This window comes from Mauremys reevesii, linkage group 2 (genome assembly GCF_016161935.1).
Source record: "Mauremys reevesii isolate NIE-2019 linkage group 2, ASM1616193v1, whole genome shotgun sequence".
Classification (NCBI taxonomy): Eukaryota; Metazoa; Chordata; order Testudines; family Geoemydidae; genus Mauremys; species Mauremys reevesii.
The window spans coordinates 110,758,359-110,786,118 of NC_052624.1; the positions used below are offsets into that span (position 1 = coordinate 110,758,359).

The following is a 27,760-nucleotide window of genomic DNA, read 5'->3' on the forward strand; positions in this document are numbered from 1 at the left end:
TTGGTAAGGCAGCTTCCATCTTTTCATGTGCTGTATATTTATACCCGCCTACTGTATTTTTCACTCCATGAATCTGATGAAGTGGGTTATAGCCCACAAAAGCTTATGACCAAATAAATTTGTTAGTTTCTAAGGTGCCACAAGGACTCCTAATTGTTTTTATTTTTATTGTACACTTTAAAAAATGTTTTTGTAGGGTTCTGACATTCATGCAAAAATATTATAAAAATACATAGGTAAATCTATTGACCACATTCACCAAATGGAATTAACTCTGTGCATTAAGATAAATAAAATAATTTTTTTTAAAGAGGCTAGTAGCATCTATAAGCCAATATTGAAATACTTTCCTGGAAAAGGATGGCTGCTGTAGATATACCAAGCTCCCTGACAACTCAGAGGCTTATGCACTGGAAATATTCAAGATCTGGTAAAATAACACTTCGTTACATTCCTGAGATACTGCGGTGCTACTTGTACATACAGGTCTCTTGAAGCTACTGCAAGTATCTGGAGGCTACTGCTAGACTTGGACAGATTCCAGTTTTTAGTGGCTTTGTGCCACATACAAGTCTGACTTCAGTCCCTTTCAGGTCAGAGTGGTTCTCCTCTCTGTCCATTTCTAAACACTAAACTAGAAATGGATTGTCTTGCTGCAGCGACCGGGGGTTCATTGTACAAGTAGTACTAATGTGCTGCACAGAGAGTGTTCAATCCTATGGCTCTTTTTCTTAACTTTGGAAAATGGAAAGAGAATGTTCCCAAAAAAGAGGAGGTTGGGCCTAGGCACAAGGGCAGATGCTGCCCGTGCAGAAATCAAGGGGTATGCCCAGGAACACAAATCATCCCGAGAGTAGATAGTGAGGAGGCTGGGCTGCGGTCTCCCAGTTATTCTGCACCGGCCTTGTGAGCTGACCAGGAATATGAGGAAGTACGTGGCTGAGCAAAGGGATGGTGCAGCACATGCATTTCCCCTGCACATCACCAGGGAATTCCAGTACAACTCCTCCTGGAGTTCCCCTGAGACAGTATGGTTCTGCACCCTCCAGATTGTGTAAACTACAGGATCTGACCCAATAAAAAGTAACCTTACAAAAACTGTAACATTGTTACAAGCCAAATACTTATGAATATTAACAATTCTTTCAACATCGCTTCATAGCGAACCACAAAACTTTTCAACCTAACCTAAGCTGAGGCAGGTTGGGACAGTCAGCAAAGCTCCACCCACTGGTGCGCTGACCCCCTGTACATGATGATGTGTTGAAAGCAGGGCCAACTTTAGGAACTGCGGGGCCCAATTCGAATACCCGGCGGCAGTGTGGGTCTTCAGTGGCACTTCGGCGGCGAGGGGTCCTTCACTCGCTCTGGGTCTTCCGCAGCACTGAAGGGCTCCCCGTCGCCGAAATGCCGCCGAAGACCCAGACCACCACCGGTTGAGTAAAAAAATTTAAAAGGCGCCTAAGGCACGGGGCCCCCTTAGGGGCGGGGCCCGATTCCGGGGAATCAGCCTAAAGCTGGCCCTGGTTGAAAGATTATATCAGAATGGGAAAAGAACATCGGAGAACTGAACTGGACACTTAGACTTTGACTTTCTTTACTTTTGCAGGTTTCTCTGTCAAATTAACATGGCCTTAATGAAGTTCTTTGCAGCGAACAGTACGTCTATGGTTGTGAGGATTATATCAGCCTTTAATGAAGTGATTTTTGCTGCTACTGCTCAAGGGTATTCTATTAAGTGAGGTGTAGCATCTTAATGAGTTTTAGCCAGATTGGAGAAATCAGAACAAATACAAAATCCAAAAATAATTTTTAATTATGCTGGGATTGTTCCCAAAGTGACTGTCAAGCAAGGAGGGTGGCTGGTACAAGGAGAACTGTCTCCATGGAGTTGGAGAATTCATCTCTTGTAAGATGCAACAGGCATAGCACCAATTAATTAATGAGGCTGACATTAACATAACTTTGGTTCAAAAAAACAGATTCAAGGCAGTTCATTCATCAGCATTAAAAACACAAACCATCTAAAATAGAATCTAGAGTTGAGGGCCAATTTTATTCTGTAACACCAGTATAAATCTAGAGTAACCTCATTGGTCACTTCAGCCAGTGTAACACAGTAGAGCCTATAACAGCATCCTTGCATAATCATTCCTATCTGGAAAAGTTAAGGAGACTATTTGAAAAAATATCATAGGCCAGCTCTTCAGCTTGTGTGAACTGTCAAAGCATCACTGAAGTCAGTGGAACTACACAGATTTATACCCATAGAGATCTGACAAAACAGGTCTGCAAAACTATAGTTAGCCAAATATACACATTTTATACAGGTTTCCTACTTCACAAACTAGAGGCTGAATCTCAGTAGTTGAAGCGGCTCTCACTAGTTCTAAGATGGGCCAAGTCAGTGATTGTTCCCATTAATCCCTTAAGGCCCTGCTGTCCTTTTCTACCAGTCCAATTTTAACATTGCTTTTCACATCTGGCAAGAAGTGTGGTCATCTCAGTTGGCTGCAGTAACTCAATTGAGTTTGTTTTTACATAGAAACTATTCCATGCTTGTGCATGCATACCTAGCATGGCTGTGTATCAATGCATTCTAGCAAAAGCTGGATCACTATTGTGAACCAGTATCAGAGAGGTAGCCGTGTTAGTCTGGTTCTGTAAAAGCAGCAAAGAATCCTGTGGCACCTTGTAGACTAACAGATGTTTTGCAGCATGAGCTTTCATGGGTGAATGCCCACTTCGTCGGATGCAAGAGTGGAAATTTCCAGGGGCAGGTAAATATAAGCAAGCCAGAAGCAAGCTAGAGATAACGAGGTTAGATCAGTCAGGGAGGATGAGGCCCTGTTCTAGCAGTTGAGGTGTGAAAACCAAGGGAGGAGAAACTGGTTCTGTAGTTGGCAAGCCATTCACAGTCTTTGTTTAATTCTAAACTGGTGGTGTCAAATTTGCAAATGAACTGAAGCTCAGCAGTTTCTCTTAGAAGTCTGGTCCTGAAGTTTTTTTGCTGGAGGATGGCCACCTTAAGATCTGCTATTGTGTGGCCAGGGAGGTTGAAGTGTTCTCCTACAGGTTTTTGTATATTGCCATTCCTAATATCTGATTTGTGTCCATTTATCCTTTTCCTTAGAGACTGTCCAGTTTGGCCGATGTACATAGCAGAAGGGCATTGCTGGCATATGATGGCATATATTACATTGGTGGATGTGCAGGTGAATGAACCGGTGATGGTGTGGCTGATCTGGTTAGGTCCTGTGATGCTGTTGCTGGTGTAGATATGTGGGCAGAGTTGGCATCGAGGTTTGTTGCATGGATTGGTTCCTGAGCTAGAGTTACTATGGTGCGGTGTGCAGTTACTGGTGAGAATATGCTTCAGGTTGGCAGGTTGTCTGTGGGCGAGGACTGGCCTGCCACCCAAGGCCTGTGAAAGTGTGGGATCACTGTCCAGGATGGGTTGTAGATCCCTGATGATGCGTTGGAGGGGCTTTAGCTGGGGACTGTATGTGATGGCCAGTGGAGTCCTGTTGGTTTCTTTCTTGGGTTTGTCTTGCAGTAGGAGGCTGCTGGGTATACGTCTGGCTCTGTTGATCTGTTTCTTTATTTCCTCGTGCGGGTACTGTAGTTTTGAGAATGCTTGGTGGAGATTTTCTAGGTGTTGGTCTCTGTCTGCGGGGTTAGAGCAGATACGGTTGTACCTCAGTGCTTGGCTGTAGACAATGGATCTTGTGGTGTGTCCGTGATGGAAGCTGGAGGCATGAAGGTAGGCATAGCGGTCGGTAGGTTTTCGGTATAGGGTGGTGTTAATGTGACCATCACTTATTGTCTACATCCGTGACACCACTGATTTCCTGAGGAAACTACAATGCATTGGTGACCTTCCAGAAAACACCATCCTAGCCACCATGGATATAGAGGCTCTCTACACAAACATTCCCACACACTGATGGAATACAAGCTGTCAGGAACAGTATCCCTGATGATGCCACAGCACAACTGGTTGCTGAGCTCTGTGCCTTTATCCTCACACACAACTATTTCAAATTTAATGACAATATATATCTCCAGATCAGTGGCACTGCTATGGGCACCCGCATGGCCCCACAATATGCCAATATTTTTATGGCCAACCTGGAACAACGCTTCCTCAGCTCCCGTCCACTCACGCCCCTTCTCTACCTACGCTACATTGATGACATCTTCATCATCTGGACCCATGGGAAGGAGACTCTGGAAAAATTCCACCACGATTTCAACAGCTTCCACCCCACCATCAACCTCAGCCTGGACCAATCTACACGGGAGGTCCACTTCCTAAACACCACTTCCTCTGTCTGCTTTAACCCCGCAGACAGAGACCAACACCTAGAAAATCTCCACCAAGCGTTCTCAAAACTACAGTACCCGCACGAGGAAATAAAGAAACAGATCAACAGAGCCAGACGTGTACCCAGCAGCCTCCTACTGCAAGACAAACCCAAGAAAGAAACCAACAGGACTCCACTGGCCATCACATACAGTCCCCAGCTAAAGCCCCTCCAACGCATCATCAGGGATCTACAACCCATCCTGGACAGTGATCCCACACTTTCACAGGCCTTGGGTGGCAGGCCAGTCCTCGCCCACAGACAACCTGCCAATCTGAAGCATATTCTCACCAGTAACTGCACACCGCACCATAGTAACTCTAGCTCAGGAACCAATCCATGCAACAAACCTCGATGCCAACTCTGCCCACATATCTACACCAGCAACAGCATCACAGGACCTAACCAGATCAGCCACACCATCACCGGTTCATTCACCTGCACATCCACCAATGTAATATATGCCATCATATGCCAGCAATGCCCTTCTGCTATGTACATCGGCCAAACTGGACAGTCTCTAAGGAAAAGGATAAATGGACACAAATCAGATATCAGGAATGGCAATATACAAAAACCTGTAGGAGAACACTTCAACCTCCCTGGCCACACAATAGCAGATCTTAAGGTGGCCATCCTCCAGCAAAAAAACTTTAGGACCAGACTTCTAAGAGAAACTGCTGAGCTTCAATTCATTTGCAAATTTAACACCATCAGTTTAGGATTAAACAAAGACTGTGAATGGCTTGCCAACTACAGAACCAGTTTCTCCTCCCTTGGTTTTCACACCTCAACTGCTAGAACAGGGCCTCATCCTCCCTGATTGATCTAACCTCGTTATCTCTAGCTTGCTTCTGGCTTGCTTATATTTACCTGCCCCTGGAAATTTCCACTCTTGCATCCGACGAAGTGGGCATTCACCCACGAAAGCTCATGCTGCAAAACGTCTGTTAGTCTATAAGGTGCCACAGGATTCTTTGCTGCTTTTATTGTGAACCAGTGGGGGATAGAGAGTCCCGAGGATAAGAGGTCATGGGGTGTAATGTAAGCAGGGAATTCCAATGTAACAAGGAATTCAGAGGAAGGAGGACTGGCCAAACTGGTGATGAAAACATGGTTAGAGGAGTCCGGTCCACATTGCTGCTGCTGTGAAAATAATATTAAATAGGTAGGAGATTATGCCTATCCAGTTAGGCTGCAAAGACGACTGCTCTAATTCCTTAGTACCACCATCTCCAAATTCACTTACAGTACAGGCTGTGTTATTTGTCTGATGCCAACAAAATAAAATGATCTGATGTCAACTTTTGTTTTCAAATGGCATGAAGCACATTGGGTGTGGGAGGAAGGAGGCAGCCAACAGGAAATCTGAGGCTTTGTAGTTTCCCATTGTAGGCAGGTATGCACAGATTGTAATGCTTCCAAAGGCGTGTGCTTCAAATCTGTTTTAATAATAGCTCACAAAAATGTGGCCAAACCTGTATAACATATGAAGTGCATTCCCAGTACACCATGCAACAACACCAAAGGCCCCATTACCATGCAGCCTGAGGATGTTTAACAAAACCCATCAACGCCAAATCTCGCAAACAGTGATTACACACTATCAGTTCCAAAAGGACCCCAGTCCAGAAAGTGGATAGTGAATGAATCTGTGTGTCAGAGGAAGCTACTGCAAACTGAGTTAAAAAAAAAAAAAATCTTTCCACTGTTTGGAAATGGATACTACAGTGCTCCCTCTTGTGAAAAGAAGAGTTGAATTACTACATGTACAGAACACCACTAAAATGGTTTTAAGTTGGAAACATGGCTGAAATAGGAACTACTGATGTGTTTGTTATTGCTGGGGAGTGACCATTATAAACAGATTTAAAAAAAACCTGGATCCCGATAGTAATAAAGCCAACACATTATATTTCATCGGTTTTTCATCTATATGCTCTCTTCAAATCTTGGCTAATGGATGAGACGTTAGCTAAGAGGGTTCAGCGGACGTGACATGAAGAACAACTGTTGGGCCTGTATTTGTTAAAATGCAGTGCTCCTAAAGGAACCACTGCAGCTGTATTATTGAAAACTGATACTTCATGGATTGTCCTATTCGGTATATGAAAATATGTCTTGCCATCTGGGGAGTAGTTCCTTTATATTCATTACTAGAGCTACATAGAGAACAGAAATTCTATTTCGTGGAGGATTTTGAGTTTTGTTTTAATTCCAATTAGGAACTAACCCCTCACATTTTTGGAGGGGTGGGGGAGGGAGGTTTTGGGTTGATCCAAGTGTTTCATCAAAACACAAAAATTGACTTTTTAAAATTGTATATATTTGGGGAAGTGACAATTATAAACATGCAAACCAAAGATAGGCTATGTCAACATGGTCCTGCAGTCGAGACTATGGGGGCATGAACTGCAGAATGCCCTAGCGAGCTGCATGGTAACTCCCCCATATGGATGCTGCAGGTATAAAGTAAAAGGGACCTCATTTGCATTAAGGTAGTTGCATGTGTGTGTTTAATGCTATTTGCACACACGCTCATTTATGAACTCTTTTTCCTATTTGTGTGCATGAGCGATATTAGTGTGAATTGTGTGCATGCATTGTCAGACCTAAGTGGAGACAATGATATTAACTATTTAATGTGAGGACTACAGATCCATTTTTCAAGCTCACTTAAGCAATTTCTTCTCTAGTAAAATACTCAATAGCTGATTTTACAAAGTACATGGTATGGCGATACAAGATTGTGTAACAGATTAAAATACAGCCCTATATTTTCACTGACAGCAGGTGGAGCACATTTGTCATTTGCTTACTCATCACAGTAATTAGTCTGTTGAAGCTTGCCATGTTTTCAATATTAGATTATATGAGTGTATGAAATCAAGATGACTGAATGAGTTGCCTGATGGATCATTGCCTAGTGAAGAAAGTACAAGCTTGACGTTATATTTGCCAATAAAGCACCATGCCCACCTATGGGGCTGTAAACATAACAGTGAGCTTGATTACTAGTAATATGTTGTTTCAAATATCAAATCTACAGTGTATTTGCTTTACATAACTTTTTGTGTGATTTCTCGAGCTGACAAAATACTTAGAGAAATCCATCTGATTAAAGTAATTTTATCAATCTTATTAAAATTCAGGCAATAATGAAAGACTAACAATAAAGTTATTGTTTAAAACAAATTGCAGATTAGGGGCATTAAACATGTCATCAGCACCAAGCTTCCCATCTCTTCTTGAAAGCAATCAAACAAATTAATGATGAAATTGCACACTTGATTGTTTATAAAGTACTATATTTAAGGTTGCTAAGCTGCTTGTTTACTTTAAATAACAGGAACATTACTTGCTTTTTATAGAGGTGGAAAAAGGAGCTCAGTTTATACACATGCATTATGTATTGGTGGAAGAGTAGATAGAAAGTATAACACACACACAGTTTAATCTATTGCACATTGTTTGCTTCTGCTATGAAATTAATGTCCTGTAATTGCTGCAAAGCCTGTGCATAGTTCACAACAGCAATGAAAGTCATATCCACTCATGGCCAGGGAATAATGAATAGTATTCATATTAAATTACTGGTGTGCATGGAATGTAGCATTAGGTATTAGCCACTCCACTTCTTACATGGAGCCCAGCATGCCAATGGTGTTAACCTCAGAAGAACTGCAATAGTGTAACACTACTATGAAGTTTTCCCTGGGAAGAGATTGAAAGACCTCATGCTGCTCCCAGTGAAGGCAATGCAGGTTTTCCCACTCATGTGAATGAGTGAAGAATCAAGCCCTTAACGATCGGTGAGTTTGACAAGACAGACCTTAGCAGGATTCTGGATGGAGGAATCATCTCTCCCCTACTTTTGGCCACAGGATAGTTAGTTTCAAATAATAATAAAAGAAATGACAGGGATCTTTTGAAAAAGATTAGGTCAAGTGCCTCTGCCGTCAATGACCAAGAGGGGCTGATAGTCAAGCTGCAGCCTTCAATTTAGCTATGTCCCAGCCGTGTGTGAGTGTGTGTGTGTGTGAGAGAGAGAGAGAGAGCCGTGTGTGTGTGTGTGTGTGAGAGAGAGAGAGAGAGAGAGCCGTGTGTGTGTGTGTGAGAGAGAGAGAGAGAGAGAGCCGTGTGTGTGTGTGTGTGTGTGTGTGTGTGTGTGTGAGAGAGAGAGAGAGAGAGAGAGAGAGAGAGTCAGCTTACAGAGAGAGGTGAAAAATCTGAAAGTAAACCCTGATGGTGATCTGTGGAAGGAGGAAAGACCAGTTACAAGAGCCCCCTCCCCCTCAATTTTCTGGAGTTTCACACAGCTCCTTGCTCCATCATAACATACAAACAAATAACTCCACAATGAAATACCATAAAAGGACTGGTACATAGGCAATCTTTCCTAGTAGTCAGAGCAGGAGTCCAGTCTAGTGGGCAGAGCAGGTATAAAGGTTAGGGAATGAAGCTAAGGGTCAGCACTAGAGTCAACTGCCAATTACCAGAGCCAGGGTCAAAAGTCAGAAGCTGGTGTCAGAGCCAGGACTGGTAACTGATGAGGTGGAGAGGCAAGTATCAAGCATGGAGCAGGAACAGGAGCAGAGCAGGAGTCATGGTCTGGGTTGGGTTTAGGAGACAGGCACAAGCAGGGTCCAACACAGCCACAAGAAATCACCTTGTTACTCAGACAAACTTCCTGTGCCTCCTTCTGGTTCAAATAGCAAATTTGGACCAATTAGTGGAGCCTGGTGATCCTCCAGGCAGGGCTTCTGTGGGGGTGCCTTGGCTGAGGCTATAGTCCTACTAGCTTCTCAGCTCACCAGGTTTCAGCAGATGTTAGGTGGAAGCCAGGATGCAGTGGCTGCCTGAGGACTGCAGTGTCTTACCCTGGAGGAGGGAGGGCAAGGCCTGAAGTGCCTACACACTCAGGTCCATATCTTCCACCTCCAGGCCCTGCAGAGGCTCCTGTATGGTGCAGGTAGTCCGGTGTGGGGAGTACTGGTGCACGCCTTCCTCCGCCACCTCTGAGGGCTCTGATACAACCAGCAGCTCCTTTATCTCCATCTGAGAGGTCTTCCGCAAGACCTCTCCAGGCTGCCGTCTTCTACCAGGACCTCCTCTGGACCTGGAAACTGTTCTCAGCGACCAGGTCCGTGGCGGCCACCGAGGGGGCAGACCTCCTCGCGGAGCCCCTGCTACACAACCCTCAGCTCCGTGTGCAGGTGGCGGAGTCCCCCGCGGTGCGCCAGAGGTTGGTCCTGGCAGAAGCCACCAGGGTCGGAGACCTCCTGGACTACGACCGGGGAGACTGGCTGGATCCCCTGACGCTCGCTCGGCGGATGGGGCTCTCCAGACCTTGTACTCCCCGGCGCGTACTACAGGAGGTGAAGGCCGCTTGCCGCTGCTCGGGCTTACCTCGACCGGGTCCTGCGTGAGGGCACGCCCGCCCACCCCACCCGAGCCCTCCGGACCTCTTCGCCGGGCCCCTGCCCGTGGACCCGACCGGCCCCCGCCCCTTCTCCGCCAGCCGGCTGCACGATTTGCAGCCGGTCCGTTTCAAACCGCGCCAAGGAAACAACTCTACGCTCGTGCTCCATACCGTTCACTTCCTCACCCTCGTGTCCCGCCCGACACCAAGTGGCGGGACCTCTTGCCACCTGTGGAGGGTGAGGAGCCCGGTGGGCCAGCCTGTACTCCACCCTGGTCCCGAGGCCCGCCGGGGATATCAGCTGGCGGCTCCTTCACGGGGCCGTGAGCACGGGCGTGTACTTGGCGCGGTTCACCCCTGTCCCGGACACCTGCCCCTTCTGCGGCGTGAGGAGACCCTGGCTCATGTTTACCTAGAGTGCGCCAGGTTGCAGCCCCTATACCGGCTCCTCACTAATATCCTCTTGCGTTTCTGGTTGCACTTTTCCCCCACCTCCTTATCCATGCACTCCTATCCGTGGCCCCACAAAGTCGCGGGACCTCCTGGTCAACCTCCTCCTCGCCCTGGCTAAAAAGGCCATCCACGCGACCAGGGAGAGGAGGTTGGCCGACGGAGACTCCTCCGACTGTGGGGCTTGTTTCCGGTCCCTTGTCCGCTCACGTCTCGGGCGGAGTTCCTCTGGGCGGCGTCCGCTGGCTCCCTTGGCGCCGAGGAGCAGTGGGCGCTGTCCGGGGTTCTCTGCTCGGTGTCCCCATCAGGCTCCCTCCTTCTGACCCTTTGACCTCACTCCTGCCCCTGTTCTTTTATTAGTTGTCCCCCGCACTTAGTGGGTTTCCGTGGCCCTGTGGATCCTCCCCTTAGGCTAGGGGGGGGGATCCGTTAGCATGGGGCGGGCTTCCGCCCGCCCCCTCTCCCGGATGACCCAATAGTACAGTGTTTTAGACATCACACCTCTGTCAGCACATTACCCCCGTGTGCAGACAATTCCTTAGCATAAATGAGAATCAAGCCCAGTGGGTCTCCTTACATGCTTAAAATTAGGTCTCGTCTACACACAAAAGTCGTACTGATTTAACTATAGCAGTGGCATGAACATGGTGCACTGACTAGCATGTATGCTGTCACATCAGTATAAAGGTGCCATATACCAGTATGGCTTGTTCCTATGCAGGAAGAGGAATAAGCTGTACCAGTATATGGCCTTGTCTACACTTGAAACATTTGCCGGTATTGTTATACTCAGGTTAACCATCTCTAAAGGTAAGGTAACTCCCTTCTCTTCGTGTACCAATATATATCTATGCCTGTATCTGTAATTTTCTCTCCATGCATCTGTAGAAGTGGGTTTTTTACCCATGAAAGCTTATGCCCAAATAAATCTCAGCTCACCAGGTTTCAGCAGATGTTAGGTGGAAGCCAGGATGCAGTGGCTGCCTGAGGACTGCAGTGTCTTACCCTGGAGGAGGGAGGGCAAGGCCTGAAGTGCCTACACACTCAGGTCCATATCTTCCACCTCCAGGCCCTGCAGAGGCTCCTGTATGGTGCAGGTAGTCCGGTGTGGGGAGTACTGGTGCACGCCTTCCTCCGCCACCTCTGAGGGCTCTGATACAACCAGCAGCTCCTTTATCTCCATCTGAGAGGTCTTCCGCAAGACCTCTCCAGGCTGCCGTCTTCTACCAGGACCTCCTCTGGACCTGGAAACTGTTCTCAGCGACCAGGTCCGTGGCAGCCACCGTGCATGACTTGCAGCAGGTTCGTTTCCAGACCGTGCCAAGGAAACATCTGTACATGCTCGTGCTCCACACCCTTCACTTCCTCACCCTCACGTCCCGCCCCGACACAAAGTGGCGGGACCTCCTGCCACCTCTAGAGGGTGAGGAGCCTCGGTGGGCCAGCTTATACTCTGCCCTGGTCTCAAGGCCCGCCTAGGATATCAGTTGGCGGCTCCTTCACGGGGCCGTGAGCACGGGCATGTATTTGGCACGGTTTACCCCCCTCCCAGACACCTGCCCCTTTTGCGGCGTGAGGGAGACCCTGGCGCACATATATCTGGAATGCGTCAGGTTGCAGCACCTATTTCGGCTCCTCTTGGATATATTATTACGTTTTTGGTTGCACTTTCCCCCTCACTTGTTCATCTATGCGCTCCCCATCCATGGCCCCACAAAGTCGTGGGATCTCCTTGTCAACCTCCTCCTAGCTCTGGCCAAAATGGCCATCTACAATACCAGGGAGAGGAGGTTGGCTGACGGGATTTCCTGCGACTGTGGGGCCTATTTCCGCTCTTCCATCCATTCATGCATTCGGGAAGAGTTCCTCTGGGCGGCATCCGCTGGCTCCCTTGATGCCTTTGAGGAGCAGTGGGTGCTGTCCGGGGTTCTCTGCTCGGTGTCCCTGTCAGGTTCCCTTCATTTAGCCCTATGACCTCACTCCCATTCCTGTTATTTCATTAGTTGTCCCCCGCAATTATTTGGTATCATGGACCTGTGGATCCTCCCCTTAGGCTGGGGGGAGGTCCTTTAGCAGTGGGCGGGCTTTGCCCGTCCACTTCCTGGATACCAAAGGACTGCAGTGTCTTAGTCCATCTGGCTATTTTAGCTTATTTTGTTTGTGGTGTTTGTTTACAGAGTAGAGGCAGAATCCCGAAGAACCCAGCCAGCTTCTCCACCCCATCCATCCAGCTTTGCAAAGCCTGAGCCCCAGAGGGTTTTCAGGGGTGCTCTGCATTTAAGACCCAGGACATCACACTAGTTAGTTTTTGGCAGACTCAGAAAGGAAAGAGTAGAATCAATTACCATTACTTCTGGGATCTTTTCAATCATGGAAGCCATAGAGCAATCTTATTGGAATATGAGTCACCATGTTTTTAGACTCTTACAAAATAATAAACATAGGAACTGCCAGTACTATCTGGTCCAGTAGCCTCTCTCTGATAATCACCTGTAGTACACGGTTCACTAAGTTTTTCTGTAAGCTCTGCTGAGGTCCTTAATTTCCTACAGCAATCCTAACAAATATTTCAGCTCCTTCTACAGAAACAGGACCTTCTCTCTCCCTTGGTGAAGACACAGAAACTTCCCCAAGGATCTGCTCCCCAGAATACTAGCTTTGTCTGAGTCTGCAGTATTGGTTGTGGCATGGCTGGGCAGCTACTCCCTGCGTGATTATGGGAGGAGTACTGCACACTCTGAACCACCATGTAAGCGTTGTGCACAATGCCCATTTACCGTATTTGGGATTTGTCCTTGAGGCCAGGATTTAGCCCACAGTACATACCTATAACATATCATTTTAATTCTATCTTGCACAGTTTTAACAAAAGCTCTTCAAAAATACAGCTACAAAATCTGGGAAGAACCTGTCCCCCTCCAAATAGTTTAGATAAACTTTAAAATTTTCCCAAGACATTCCTTATTGAACGAAAAAGAATTAATGAAAAACATTTCTGAATTTAGAGAGAATTCTACATTTGCTAAATGGAAAAGTTCCAAAGATCAGAGTCATAAAGACTCTTTGGCATTTTGTCTTACAGAAGCACAATAAGGAGAACAAAAATGTTTAGGCAAGAGCACCATGACTACCAAATATATGGGCAGCCAATCTGGAATGGGTAAGTTGATATGGCCTGCTGAAATAGCATCGCAAATGGGGAATAGAAGCAGACTTTACATAACAAAGATTATAGACATAGCTATACACAACTGTTGTGTCGATATTTGTATGAAATAAGAGATATGGTTCAGATTCTGCTCCCATTGATGCAATTTCCAATGGATATTTTACATCTTACCCTCATCCCTTCCACTATGGAGTGCCTCAAAGTTCCATTCTTGGGCCTCTCTGTCACCTACTGTCTCCCTCAGAACGTTCATTGCTAGTTTTAATTGTGGAAATGGTTTCCAGAATGGGGAACATGTCAGCATTGATCTGTTGAGTGCAGGTGTACATCCTCCATCAGTGGTATATATCGGAAGTTTCAGAGGAAGGTTTTGTTCATCCAGGTGATTAGCTATAATCTGAAACATGAGATTTAAGTAATCTTTCTTTTGCTTTCACAGATGCAAAAGTTACTAACAGGCCACAGTTTTTCAGCAACAGTATTTCTTCTTCTGACTCCCTGCAGTAGTAATTACAATACAATATGAAATAGTATTTCCTTTTATATTTTAAAAATGTACAGACCCTGGATTTCATGTCCCCTTTTTCCAGTATCATTCTTAGACTCATTCTCAGCTGCCTCTGTCTCCTTTCTACTATCTGCCTAGTTCCTAGATACACCATAACTTCACACCATTGAATGATTCAAAGAGGAAAAATTATCTTGCTAGATTACAATATTCAATGTTCCATTTGTTTCACATAGCCATCACTCTACTTAAATATGACTTTCATTTGCCCTCACAGCCAGAAATCCTGACGTTATCTTTGGTCCTGATCTCCTTTCTTCTCTGCTGCCGTTGCCTGTGAAGGGAATTTTCCTCTTCTTGTCTCTGGAAGTGCTAAGTGTTGTCTGTCTCTTCTCACTACCTTGGTAAAGATTCTTACATCTGCCTTAATCACGTCACTTCCCATTTTTACTCACAGCAATTCCCTGTCTGATGCTTTTTGAAAAGCTGTAGAAGTCTCTAGAAGGTAGGCCCTGGATTTGCAGGAAATCATATAAACCCCTAGCTTTTTATTAATCCCTTAAGATTTATAAAACTCATAAAACTCATAATTTTTTAAATAAAACTCATCAGCACAGGAATGGGAATCTGATGACAGTTTTCTTATGAGGAAGCACGCTAGCCTACAGAACATCTAAACATTGGCATGGTAAAAGTTTCTAACACTATTCCACAGTTTCACTCTCCCCTGCTGTCCACTATCATGTACACTCAATATTCTTTCAGATGACCTGTTCACGGAGGTGCTTATCACCTCTTGTAAGGTATTAGGACCCTGAGGGCTGGGAGCCCCCCAGAGCTCAGGCTCCAGACCGAGCTTAGAAGTCTACACAGCAATGAAACAGCCCTGCAGCCCAAACCCTGCAAGTCTGAGTCAGCTGGTGTGGGCCAGCAGCGGGTTTTTATTTTCTGTGTAGGCATACCCTGAATGACCTCAGAGAGGTTGTTCAGATCTGACTTGGAGAGAGCCCAGCTGAGTTGTGTGAAGGCCAATGACAGAGTGGGTCATCTTTCTGACCTTTGAACTATTGGGCTCTGGTATTGAGGATGTGCCCTACTACAAATGGCATGAAATATGAACCCTCTTGCTCTGAGCAAAATAAAGTATAGTGTTAGGGAAATCTTTGACCCTTATTCTGATCATATTCAGTATCTCTGATTCTAGTACAGATTTTGTAGAGCCTAATGATTTCTGTGCAACACAAACACATCCTGGATGGCTATTATGGGAGGAAAGTTGGTTTTCCAGAAAGATTTACATGATTCTCAGCTTGGAATAAAATTGTTTATGACAATAAATCAATGGACTCCACTGACGCTGTGCCATGCAAAATGACTTTGCGAGTTGGGGAAAAAAAACTGTACAGAGAAGAAAAGGAGCAATAACATTTCCCAGGCTACTTTGACCTTCTGAACAAGAACTGGAACTGGCATAGTAATTTAGATTCTAATCAGAATATCCAGTGTGTGGGTGTGCTCTGAGTCACAGCCATGATGTGCACTCACTCCTAAAACAGGGCTTCCTAAATGTTTTTGTAAGTGTAACTTTGGTTTAGCTATCGTTTGGAAGAATCCCACGCTGCAAATGGCTAAAAGCTCAGGCGGGAACCACACATTGTGGACGGAGCTGTTACCAATAACTTTGAAAGTTTTCAGATTTTTAATTAAGAAACAACAACTCAAATTAAGAGGTTTATTTTCCCTCAACCAGCCACATCAGTCAGGCTTCAAGTGGTCTTTGACAAAAGTTGTCCATGCTGCAAAAAAGGTCTAATTTTTCCCTCTCGGCATTTACTGTATTTTTAATAGGTACCTAATTACAAAAGACAACACACAAATAGCTCCAGGGGCATTTACTAAGGACATTTCAACCAAATGTAACTTGTGCAAACAGGATATATTGACTATGGTTACAGTTAACGGCAGCAAAATAGTTCAAGGAATCCTGTTGAGAAAAGTCTTTTTCTAGTGTTATCACTATTACATAACTGGAAACAGAGAGAAACAGGCTTCAGTAAAAACCAGTTCACAGGTGCCACACATTGCTTGCTCTCTTTGAGATCCTGTTAATGGTGGTGATATTACCTACTGCTTTAGTGAAATAAGCTTGAAAAAATCCACTCATTCTATTCTGTAGGAGTAGAAAGGAATGAATAACTCCACAGGCCATAGCTCTAAGCTGGACCTTCCCTCCAAATGGAAACAGTGGTCCAAGTTCTGCTCTCAGTTACCCCAGGTAAATCAGGAGTAACTCCAGTGACATCACACTGGGGTAACTGACAGTATAATCTGGCCCCGGGGTATCTATAGGAAAATCGCTTGCCAGATGAAGGGCCATGTCATAGCATGGGGAGAAAAAAAGGCAAGTCAGCAGAAGAGTTACTATGTGGACAATACAACAGACTGTACTAGTCGCTTCACTGCACAGCCACTCTGCAGAATCAACATGGGGTGTGATCAAGAAAACATTGACCCCACCCACAAAAGGTGAAATTCTTCACAGGGAAGCAAGTCTTTCCAGTACTCCAAATGCAGGAGCTCAGTAAATCTGCAGAACAATGAGAGCCACAGGAAATGGATGCCCACCTGTACTATGGGAAAGGTATGCTAGGAAGGCAAAGAAGTAGACATTCATGAGCCCACATTTCCTCATAGGCTCTGTCTACATTAGCCTTTGTTCTTAACATTCCCCTTCAGGGTGAATCTAGTATAGCCTAGTATAGTATAGCTGGCATTTTGAATGCTGTGTGACTCCCCTTCCCTCCAGAGCAGGTCTTAATGACCTGGTGGTTAAAACACAGGTGGACGTTGGTGGCCTGTCTACACTGGCATTCTCACCCTTGCTATCATCAGAATAGCTCTGTATTGACAGGAGCAGTAGCAAAAGATTTTTAAGAAAAATGTCTCATGTAGGTAAGGCCCCTGTATCTCCTGTATCCTTAGGGTACCTGAACAAAGTGCGCACAACCACCAGTCCCTTGGGAGGACTTTGACACTGTCTCAGAGTCTTTGTCTGGCCATGCTTAAGCCATTTCTTTAGAGCAAGTACAGTCAGCTTGTCTTCTGAGTGCATTGAGCGGCCAATATTGATCACCTTAGCCTCAGATGTTTTTCACAGATGCATGTCAGTGGCACTTCATGCAGAAAGAGTGAAAATTACTTATGTTTGTCCAATAATATTCCTCTGCAACCTTTGAATGTTCATTGTGCTTCCACCTCGGCTCCACTCCACCCACTGAGAATGCCTCTGTGGTTATAATTGGGCCTACAAGTTTACCCTAATTGTGAGTTCAACCATGAAAAGTGAACAAGAGATCATAAAGTGTCTCAGTAATCAATAACTACATATGCTGATGGAGAAAGTTGCAAAGGGAAGAAAAAAGAATCAATTAACCCAAACAAGGTGGTCTACTAATATAACACAAGGATTGTGTTAAGATAATGCCTGGCAAACAAGAGAAGTGTGGGACCAGAAATCAGTGTACCAAAATTGGTATAAAAAATTAGACCTAAATGGCGGACAAAATACTGGATGGTCTATTCTGCCCATTGCTCCCTTTTGGGGTTCTTAAAAAGGGAAGACTTTGGGGGCAAGCTGGTTACCATGACACAGGCTACCTTAATGACCAAAGAAGGGGAAGGAATGCCACGCCTGGTCTCCTGGGACCCTGTCTCTATATCTTCTGTGGCCCAGCCCTCCGGTCAGGTCACCTCTTTCCAGTTATGTCCCCTTTTGGCATAACAAGAGTCCAGCTAAAAAGTCCACACCCTCATCTAAAGAGAAAATCCTTCTACTTCTCTTGGGCTATGCTGAAGTTCCCTGCTTTTCACTTTTGCTCCTGGGGACTGCAGAGTTCTCTCTTTGTTCCTTAGGCTGAATACTGCCTCCCAGGGCTTTTCCTCTAGAGACCTTTCTTGTCTGTAATTCCCTTGAACCTGCCTTCACCAGGCCCTTTTCACAAAGAGGGCTGTAACAGGGTGCTGGCCAGGAGGTCCTGGGCCAAGTCCTTGTTAGCCCAGCTCCAATTAAGAAGCATTAATTAAAATAAAATAATAATATAAATAATAATAATAATTGGGGCTGCCACACCTAATTGCTAGAAGAGAATAAGGCTGGCTGGAAGGAAGGGGTGGGGGGGAAGAGAAAAGAAAGGGAGGAGCCAAAGGCTCTGTATCCCGGCTGGTTGGAGAAACTAGCTATCCCCCAGGTTGCTGGTTTGGAGCGGACTGTAAATAGAAGGTGGTGGGAGCTGGCACTGAAAATAAAAAGCACTGGTGATTGCACTCAGAAGAGGTCTCTGGCTGATTTGTTGTGAGGGCAAGCGAAGGCCTCGTTACATGTGGGGGCTTGTCCGGGATCCAAGAGCCAGCAAACGTGGTTGGTGGCCTGGATATGGAGGAGACCCTGCAATGGCTGGTCAAACAGCAGGAGCAGATGCAGCAGGCACTGCAAAGTTTTCAGCAATCCCATCAGGCTGACAGACAAGCCTTACTGACCTGGCAAGCTGAGCAACAGCAGAGTCTGCGAGAATTCATACGGGAGCAGACTGGTGTGCAACAGCAGCTCCTGCAACGAGTGGTGAGCCCTGCGGGAGGGAATGGCACCAAGCCTGGGGACTTTGTAAAATGAGCCTGGCAGATGATCTGGATGCCTTTCCTGGGACTTTTGAACAGGTAGCCATGGGTGCTGGGTGGGAGAGGGCAACCTGGGCCCTCCGACTGGCTCCATACCTGACGGGATAGGCTCAAGCAGCCTATAGCGACAAGCAAGCCCAGAACCAGGGCCGGCTCCAGACCCCAGCGCGCCAAGCAGGCGCGTGGGGCGGCATTGTCCTGCCAGGGCGGCATTTGGCTCCGGCGGACCTTCCGCAGTCATGCCTGCGGGAGGTCCACCGGAGTCCCGGGACGACCGGACCTGCCGCAGGCATGACTGCGGAGGGTCCCCTCTTCCCGCAGCTCCGCTTGAGCTCCCGCCGGCATGACTGCGGTGGGTGCGCTCGAACGGAGCCGCAGGACCACGGGACCATCCGCAGGCACTTCTTGCCCCGGCCGCGGGACCGGGGAAGAGTGGCGCGAGCTTGGGGCAGCGGAATTTCTAGAGCCGCCCCTGCCCAGAACTATGAGGCGGTGAGGGCGGCCATTCTAGATCGGGTGGGCCTGTCGAGAGAGCGGCACTGCCAAAAGTTCCGGGCAGCCCCATGGACGGCGGCAGTGCGGCCCCGGGCATACTCCCAGAGACTAATGGACTGGGCCACACGCTGGCTGAGGCCAGAGACATGCACGGTGGGAGAAATGATGGACACATTGGTCCTAGAACAATTGCTGCAGAGCCTCCCCGAGAACATACATGTCTGGATAAGGTGTCACCAGCCGGTCACTGTTGAGGCAGCGGTCAGGTTGACCGAGGAATATATCGAGGCAGAGGGTCCCCAGAGGGAGGACCGACCCCAGAAAGACAAAGAGATGCGGAAGAAACTGGCAGACCCTTTTCCAGGAAATGCCCGGAGAGAAAGGGGGAGCCCCAAGGATTACCTGAGAGGCCCACCAAGCTTGTTTGCTGGCGGTATGAGAGACCTGGACACACAGAACATGATTGCCCTGATATGGAGTGTGGGTGGGCTGAGTTTTGTGGCTGGACTCAAGCTGGAAGGCGAAAATGGGGGCAGAAACTGTCCACCATCCCAGTGAGGATTGGGAGGAACCCCCAAACAGACCTGATAGATACTGCATCAGCCTGTTCACTTGTACAGAGGGGGTTAGTGAAGCCAAACTGGCTGATTGTGGGAGCAAGGATGGCCCTTGAGTGTATCCATGGGACAAGAGATCCTGCCCGGTGGCCCAGGTGCCCCTCGAAGTGAGAGGCCACTTCAAATGGAAGTGGGTTGGGGTGCTAGAGGTGCTACCATACCCGGGGGTGTTAGGTAGGGACTGGGGCCCCCTACTGAGAAAGAAACAGAGGGGTGCCCTGAAGGAGGGAGCAGATATTCCTAAACTGGGGATCCCAAGTAGGGAAGACGAGTGGAGTCCCAGAAATAACAAAGAAGAGAACCCTTGACAACAGAGCCCAGAGCAAGCAGACCTGTGGGAAGGGTGTATGGGGGAGCCGGCCAGCCTGAGCCCCTTGGAAGCAGAGAGGGGGCAATTGGAGCACCCCACAATACCACTCCCTGGAGAGGGGACCCAGAACCCACTGGGTGGTACAGGGAAAACTGAGGCACAGAGGGCCCTGCAGGATGGTGGGATGGATTCTGACCCCCTACCAAAAGAAAAAGGAGGAACAGGGGATGGGACACCTGCAGGAGTGCGACTGGTGTGATGACCTACGGGCAGAGGCGGAACTATGGGGGCAGCCACTCCCTGAGCAGCATACGTTTTATGGGAAGGGGATGGAGAAAACTCCAGGAGAGGATACTGGGAATCGCCTGGCCAAGGGCAGGGCACATCCCCAGAGGAGCCCCCTGGGCAGAGGGCTGAGGTCAGCCGGACCTTGAGGTTCTTAAGGGGGGGAGGCAGGTAACAGAGTGCTGGCCAGGAGGTCCTGAGCCAGGCTCCTGTTAGCCCTGCTCCAATTAAGAAGCATTAATTGGGGCTGGCTGAGTATGCCATGCCTAACTGCTAGAAGAGAAGCACCTGCAGGCCTCATTAGCTGGGGGCTATATAAGGTTGGCAGGAAGGAAGTGAGTGAGAGCAGAGCAGAGCTCAGCAGAGCTCAGCTCAGCGGCTGATTTGTTGCGAGGGCAAGCAAAGGCCTCGTTACAAGGGCTCCTCTCTCCTGGATCTCTTCCCTCTCTATGCACGTCTTCCTAACCCTTCCACAGCTGGTATCACTAACTGTTATTGAGTTCCCAGATGAGGATCAGCTGAGGGTTAACTGCTATGTCACAGGAAGGGTTGAGACCAACTCCCTTTAAAGGGCCAGCCAGCTCGTGACATGGACCAATGGTGAATCTTTTTGGAAAAATTGAATGAAATCAATCATTTTTATGTTATGTGAACATGGGAAAAATGTTTTGCCTTTTAAATAAATTCTTGGGTCATTTTTTTGTTTTGGTAACTCAAGCTTTTGGTTGGTTGGTTTTGTAGAGGGCTTATTTGGTCTGATGTGTTTTTGTGATCTATTTTCTTGAAAATACAAAAAAGAAACTTTTGGCACCTGCAATATACGGGTTCTGTCATGCAAAACAAATGAACAGAGGATAGTAATATAAAATAAATCCAACGATTACTAGTTAAAAGTAATCAGTAACTAAAACACCTGGCTCTGCAGGAGGAAAAATAGAAGACACATCCCAATATAATTTTTAAAAACTCAAACATCTATGAAATAACTTTTTGTATAGATACTACATGGCTAATCCAGTCTACAAGATTCTGTCATGTGGTCTAAAGGATTTATTGCCACTCCTTTAGAAGGAACCGCATAACTCTGTTGTGACTTTGAGAAGATCACATTGCACACAACAGCAGCAAACTCATGCTGTTAAAAGCCTTTATACCACATCACACAATGATGTACTTTTTCTCTTTCCTATAGCCATTTGTAACTAATCTTAATTAACAGAGGGTAAATGTTCTCTGCTATCATGATTCTACTGATATATGTTGCCACATACACACTGCTTTCTGAGTTACTTAGAGTTCATGGTAAATATTGCTTCGATACACTTTTTCATTCCATTCAAATTTCATTTCTCTCAAAAGAAGCCTGGCTGGCACGTTCAAAGGGGTGAGGAGGAAAGGGGTGGTTGAGACAGAGGAGACTGCTGTGTTTTCAATTATTCTCAGATTCTTGGTTGCCCACACATAATTCCCCCTTTGAAGTTTTGATTCAGCAAAGTAACAATGGTGACAACAATCAGAGTAGCATGAAAACCATGTATTTTAATAAGTAACCAGCAGTTTGGATGAGCTGTGTACTGTTATCGTGCCTGAATGTGATGTTTGTAATGCACAGGGATTTTCTTTGGCATTTTACTAGCTTTGAGGCAACAAAGGCAGAAAGAGATGTTGAAAGCTTAAGTTCACTGCCACTGTTCCAGGACATTTTATCCCTCTGCTCCTGTCATACTTAACACACAGGTCAGTGACAAGGGCAAGACAAATATAGTGCATGCAGCATTTATCACTAGACATTCCAGGCACAAACATGTCCCCCACCTCCCAAGATAAGGCATGAAAGAAACAGAATGATAGATCACAGAATTGCCTGACTAAGATTTAAAGAGACAAGCAAAGTTGTCCCCTTTTAGGTACGATTTCTCTCCAATGTCCTTGCCGTGTAACATTGTGTAAAAGTTTTATCTATGTGAAGAAACATCCACATACCTATGAAAATCATATCCCCGGATTAATCACATGCTACGTTTCCAGTGATGTAGCCCCCTGTGCCTGTCTGCATTAGGGTACACGGAGGAAAGTGGACAAATGAAGTGATTACCTTCAGCGTTTCTTTTTAAAGAGGTTTAGCTAATATGTTGTTCTGAGATAAAGAGCGGTACACAGAATACACATGGAAATACTTGATCAATGCCAGAGACCCTACATTTCAGGATACCTGGCTTTGAGTTTTCCATCAATTATCACTAGCCTTGTTTGTTCTCCACAGCCGTACATGTTTTCCTTTTCAGCTTTGATGAGAGGAACTCAGCCCAAAGAACATTACCCCACTTAACACTATACACAAAAATGAGGCCATCATCCTGAAGAGCTGCATATTACTAAAGACTTAATACACTGATCAGCCACAACAAAAATGTCTTTAACACACTTAGGCTATGGCTACACTACAGCTTAAATTGATATAAATTAGCCACCCCGCTGAGCAACATAACTTATGCTGATTTAAGTGCCAGTATGGACTGCGCTATGTTGGCGGGAGAGCTTCTCTCACTGACATAGCTACCGCTGCTCACAGGTTGGGGGAATTAAGCCAATGGGAGAACTCTCTTCTGTTGGCTTGGAGTGGCTACACCAATGCAACTGTGCCGCTGTAAGGTCTCTACTGGAGCCATAGCCTTAATCAGTTATCCTACAAAGTGCTGATCTCTGTGGCTCAGTCCAGCAAGCACTTCATTTTGTGGGTAAGTGCTTTTCTAGATCAGGTTAAATTGCGCCGCACCTTGCAGGATTGTCCAGCTTGACTTGGAATATTCAGTCTTAATTTTGTTTTTTAATTGATTTGTCAAACAGGCAAACACCCTTTTTAAAAAGCCAAGTAACTCCATTGACTTCAGTGGAGTTACTTCTGATTTAAACCACTGTGAGCACTGGAGGCTCAATTTATTTCATCATTTGGAAGAAAAGGCTTCATTACTCCAACAGGTCACTCCCTTTGGTGCAGTTCTTGCTATAAAGATTTCTCTGTGTATTTGCTGCAGCTTGTACAGCGCACAGGATGGTGCAGCAGGCTCATTCTTATATAAAATATTAATTAAATTGAGTGCCAGGATTGAGGCTGGACAATCATTCACACTCTCTCACAAATTATATATAATAAGAAAAGTTTAATCATTTAGTAATTTCATTCACATTCTGTTTTCAGTAAAAAGCAGCCACATAATTTCAGCCCAATGTGACCGTTAGTTTAGATCAGGGGTCGGCAACCTCTGACACGCGGCTCGCCAGGGTAAGCACACTGGTGGGCTGGGCCAGTTTGTTTACCTGCCACGTCAGCAGGTTTGGCCAATCACGGCTCCCACTGGCCGCGGTTCACCGCTCTGGGCCAACGGGGGTGGCGGGAAGCTGCAGCCAGCACATCCCTTGGCCCGCAGCCAGTGGGAGCCGCGATCGGCCAAACCTGCGGACAAGGTAGGTAAACAAACTGGCCCGGCCCACCAGGGTGCTTACCGTAGCGAGCCGCGTGCCAGAAGTTGCCGACCCCTGGTTTAGATTAAGGAGAACAACAATGAAGTAAACTCTTCAAGGAAAGAGCACGATGCTTACATTTCATTTGTACTGTATAGACTGCAGCAGAAACAAAACAGTTGTTACCCCAAACACTGATTTCATAGAAATGTAAAAGGTACAATATACAGAAAAAAGATTAAGAATCATAGTTTCATAGCCACAAATACCGCAACTCTAAATATCATTTGGGGAGTCCTGAAAATATCCATTGCATTCACTTTACATCAGTGCCTACTAGGGACTGATCCTTTGCCAGCCAAGCTGAGCCTGGTATAAGACTAATATGGGGGCAAAGAAGGCTTAATGCTGCCTTTTTAAGCTCCCTGCTCTATAGATTTGCCAGGGAGCTCCAGGGATTTGTTCAGTCCCCAGAACATCCCCGGTCTGCTCTTCCTATTGTCTATGGCAGCAATGGGGCACTTTGTCAATTAGGGACAGCTGTGCTTTGGCCACACCTCCTTGTGATCTGCCACATCCCCTACACAGGCCTGAGAGCAGGAGAATAGCTATTGGGTTCCCCTAAACTTTTTCTACGCAGGGATTATCTTTAGGAGGCCAGTTAAACCAGATTTATAGTCACTTTGAGCTGATTGGTGCAAAAGGGCAAAGGATCTGGCCCTGAGTCTTTCCCTTTGGGACCTATAAAACCTTCAGTAGTGGGTGCAAACAGAAAGACTCTGCCTGACAGTCAAGAACAAGACAAAACTACAGAACAATCAGGGAGGATCGGCCTCTTTAATGACATCCTTATCTGATTCTCTTCTTATTAATCAATGTAAAGAAAAAATCTTTCAGGGATTTGGAAACCCCCCCAAGAACATGAAACAAGCTACATTTCTATTCTCAGAACCAAGATGATCCTTCTCCTAGAAGAAAATTTTAACTTAAGACATTCTACTTAAGCTGCCAAACCAAACAAGCCAGCAACTTGAAAGCTTATTAGCCTGCCTTCACTCTTTGCATCAAACCTCCACTGTGGCAGCATGTTCAAGTGGTTCATCAGCACACCAGTTCCAAATTCCACCCTGACTGTTTGGTTTAAACAGCTCCAATTCTAAGTTATTCAACCCACATGGATTAGTTTTCAGCCAACTAAGCTTTCAGCTGCTTGCTACACGGTTAATTGACGGTGCCTAAAATTCTATTTGCTTTTGCCTGAAGGAGGGTTGATTCCCTAACATTAAAAACAAAAACAAATTAATGATGATTTTTTTCATTCACAAATTGTTTATTTTCCCCATAATAAAGGAAATATTACGGATTGGTCTAGAAGCTCTGTAACAGCACTTTTTTTCCTGGATCAATTTAAGACTCCTGTCATTGCACTGTAATTCTCAGCTGACATTTGGAAAAGGTGAAAGAAAGCTTGCTGGTGACTCAGAAAAAAAAAGTCTTTGCATTGTCAAAAAAAAAAAGACATTGCATGATTAAAAACACACTGTTGGTACAAAATGCTTCCACAGCACTCAGTCTGTCACTCAAGTTATTTAAACTCACTATTCAAGTCCCCTCCACTGAAGCAGCCACTACATTACAGTTCTTTGCTAATACAAGCAGTAAGTCCAACAATAAAAAAACAACCTTTCAAGATACTTCACACAAGAGTCTTTCTCTTTTGTGCTGTAAAAACTCTGACCATATTGCAAGCCTAGAAATATAAACTTAATTGCTTCCTCCTTTACTCATTTTTAAAACTTCTCCTTTTCCTCCCCCGTGTCTAATTTTGTTAAATTGTTTTTTCATTTCATCTATCCACATCATGTTTTTGTTTCTTACACAAAAATCAAATGTGGTCACTTACACTTTTCTCCAGGACAAACACATCTTGATAACATCTCCTGCTCCACCATGATGCTCCTGTTGGGTATTTCAAAGATCCCTTGAATAGCACATTGAAAAGCCAAGCTCACTTATGCAAACTTCTGATCTTTTCTCATACACTTGGCTCCTGTGTGTTGTCACATTACAATCCTTAAATTGTTGTTATTTTCCCTCCTGAGAAACCTGTGAAACAGGTTCAGGAACACACATCTAATGTTGCAGAAGAGGTTTTTAATTGATTCATTGCAACAAATATCCACCCTTAACAAAAAAATGCTCTGTGCACTGTGTTGTTAAAGGGAGTAGTCACCTAACACTTCATTTGAAGTTCCACAACCCACAGAGTCTAGCAGCCTGGGTACTTTAAAGGGAAATTAGTTTAAAATTAATTTCTGGATTTGTGAAAAATACGAGAGAGAATTTAAAATAAAGATTATATACTGAATAAACTCTACCCAACTGTGTATTACAATAGGTCTGCTCTTTCTTTTATATAAGTATTTGGGTGCTTGCTCTCATTAATGTTGCTTTGCATATGTCACTGGAAAACAGCCTTGCTGTATGTGCAGTTTGGATGTATGTATTTTGGTCGTGCTTGGGTACAAATGAAAAGCACAGACAAATTAAAAACCTATCCAATCATTTAATCACTTTCAGTCATTCTTAATGTTTGGTATTTGTCTGCTCTGCTATAAATGTCTGTCTCTTTTCGCCTAATAACATAGTAGCTCTGGGGTCTTAGGACATTTTGCTGCTGTGGAATAATTGCTGTTTTTTCTCTTTTAAACCTCGGCTGGTTTATTATTGCATTCATGGAAGCACCCTACTCCCATTAAAGCTTCAAATGCAACAATATAACTGGTCAATTAGTAGAGGTTATTCAGCAGTAAATACTTAGCCTCATTAGTAAAATGATCACATTGAGATAATAGCATCATACGTCTGTGAAGTGCCTGGCACACGTGGGCACTATGCAAATAAAAAGTGAATATTGAACAACTGAAAAAGGCCTCTTGGTTTTTCTTAGTTACGTTAGATGATGCTTTTGTCATTTAGAGAGTGAGTGCTGGATTGTCGTTCACTCCTGAGCAAGTAATTACGGGGAAGACGGTGATATGGAAACTTTCCTACTCCTTATAACCCCATCTCTGCTGAAGCCAGTCCCAGTAATGTGTACCACTACAGAGTGCAAGGTTAGCTCCTTGCTAGGGGCTCTTGGGGTACACCTCACCCGCACCTCTCCGCCAGACAACAAAGCTGGCTGGCCAAAGAGGGGACAGACTCTGCATCCTCCTAAGTGTTGGGAGAGCAAGCTCCTCTCTCTGTGAGCCAGGGAGAATAGAGTGGGCCTTGTGCCAAAGATATAATGCCTCTTGGGGCAGAACAGCGGCAGACCACCCCTGTGCAGTTCTGTGCCTTAGTGGCACAGACTGGTCTTTAATAATTTGAGCATCATAGTCCCAATTCTGTTCTGCATCTCCCAGGAGACGCAACAGAGATGGTTGCAGTCCAAGGGAACTGGGAGAAATTAAAGGTGTTTTTACACCACCTTTGCATCAAAATGGACCCTGGTGTAAGTTCGAACAGTCTCAAGGGCTGTTTTTCCTTACAGCAGCCTTAGCCTATGCTGCCTTTGCTGTGCAGCCTAGTTCTACATCTACTCCTCGCCTCTTAACCCTTTCCATGCCCCTTCCCACCATGGTATGCCCTGTGTATACATCAGACATAGGGTGCTCCTGCACTGAGGGAATTCTCCTCCAGTCCATTTATGGCCCCTCTCCTTTGCCAGAGTATCATAGAGGGGCCAGAGCAGGATCCAGAATTGGCCCCCATGAAGACTGTATTAATTTATTAGATATAATGCACTGCTAGACTGATTTTCTAACTGCAAGCAATAACCAGTAACAACCTCCTATCTCTGTTGCTACTGCATGCTTGTCCAGATCATTGAGAGTGAGGCAGTACAGTCTAATGGTTAGCAGGTGACTGGAAACCAGGAGACATGAGTTCTGTTCCTGACTCTGCTTCTAATTTGCTCTGTAACCTTGGGCAAGTTGCTTCATTGTTCTATGCCTGCT

General features: G+C 45.7%; 1 protein-coding gene across 4 annotated transcripts in view; it reads right to left on the reverse strand.

Moving 5' to 3' along the window:
* The window catches only part of PTPN3 (protein tyrosine phosphatase non-receptor type 3), a 326,586-nt gene extending 300,906 nt beyond the window's left edge, over positions 1-25,680 (reverse strand). For all 4 annotated transcript variants that reach the window (XM_039524865.1, XM_039524869.1, XM_039524864.1 and 1 more), the window contains exon 1: positions 25,663-25,680. The gene's annotated coding sequence lies outside the window, so the exon portion shown is untranslated. The remainder of the gene's footprint in view (positions 1-25,662) is intronic.
* Positions 25,681-27,760: the final 2,080 nt, after the last annotated feature.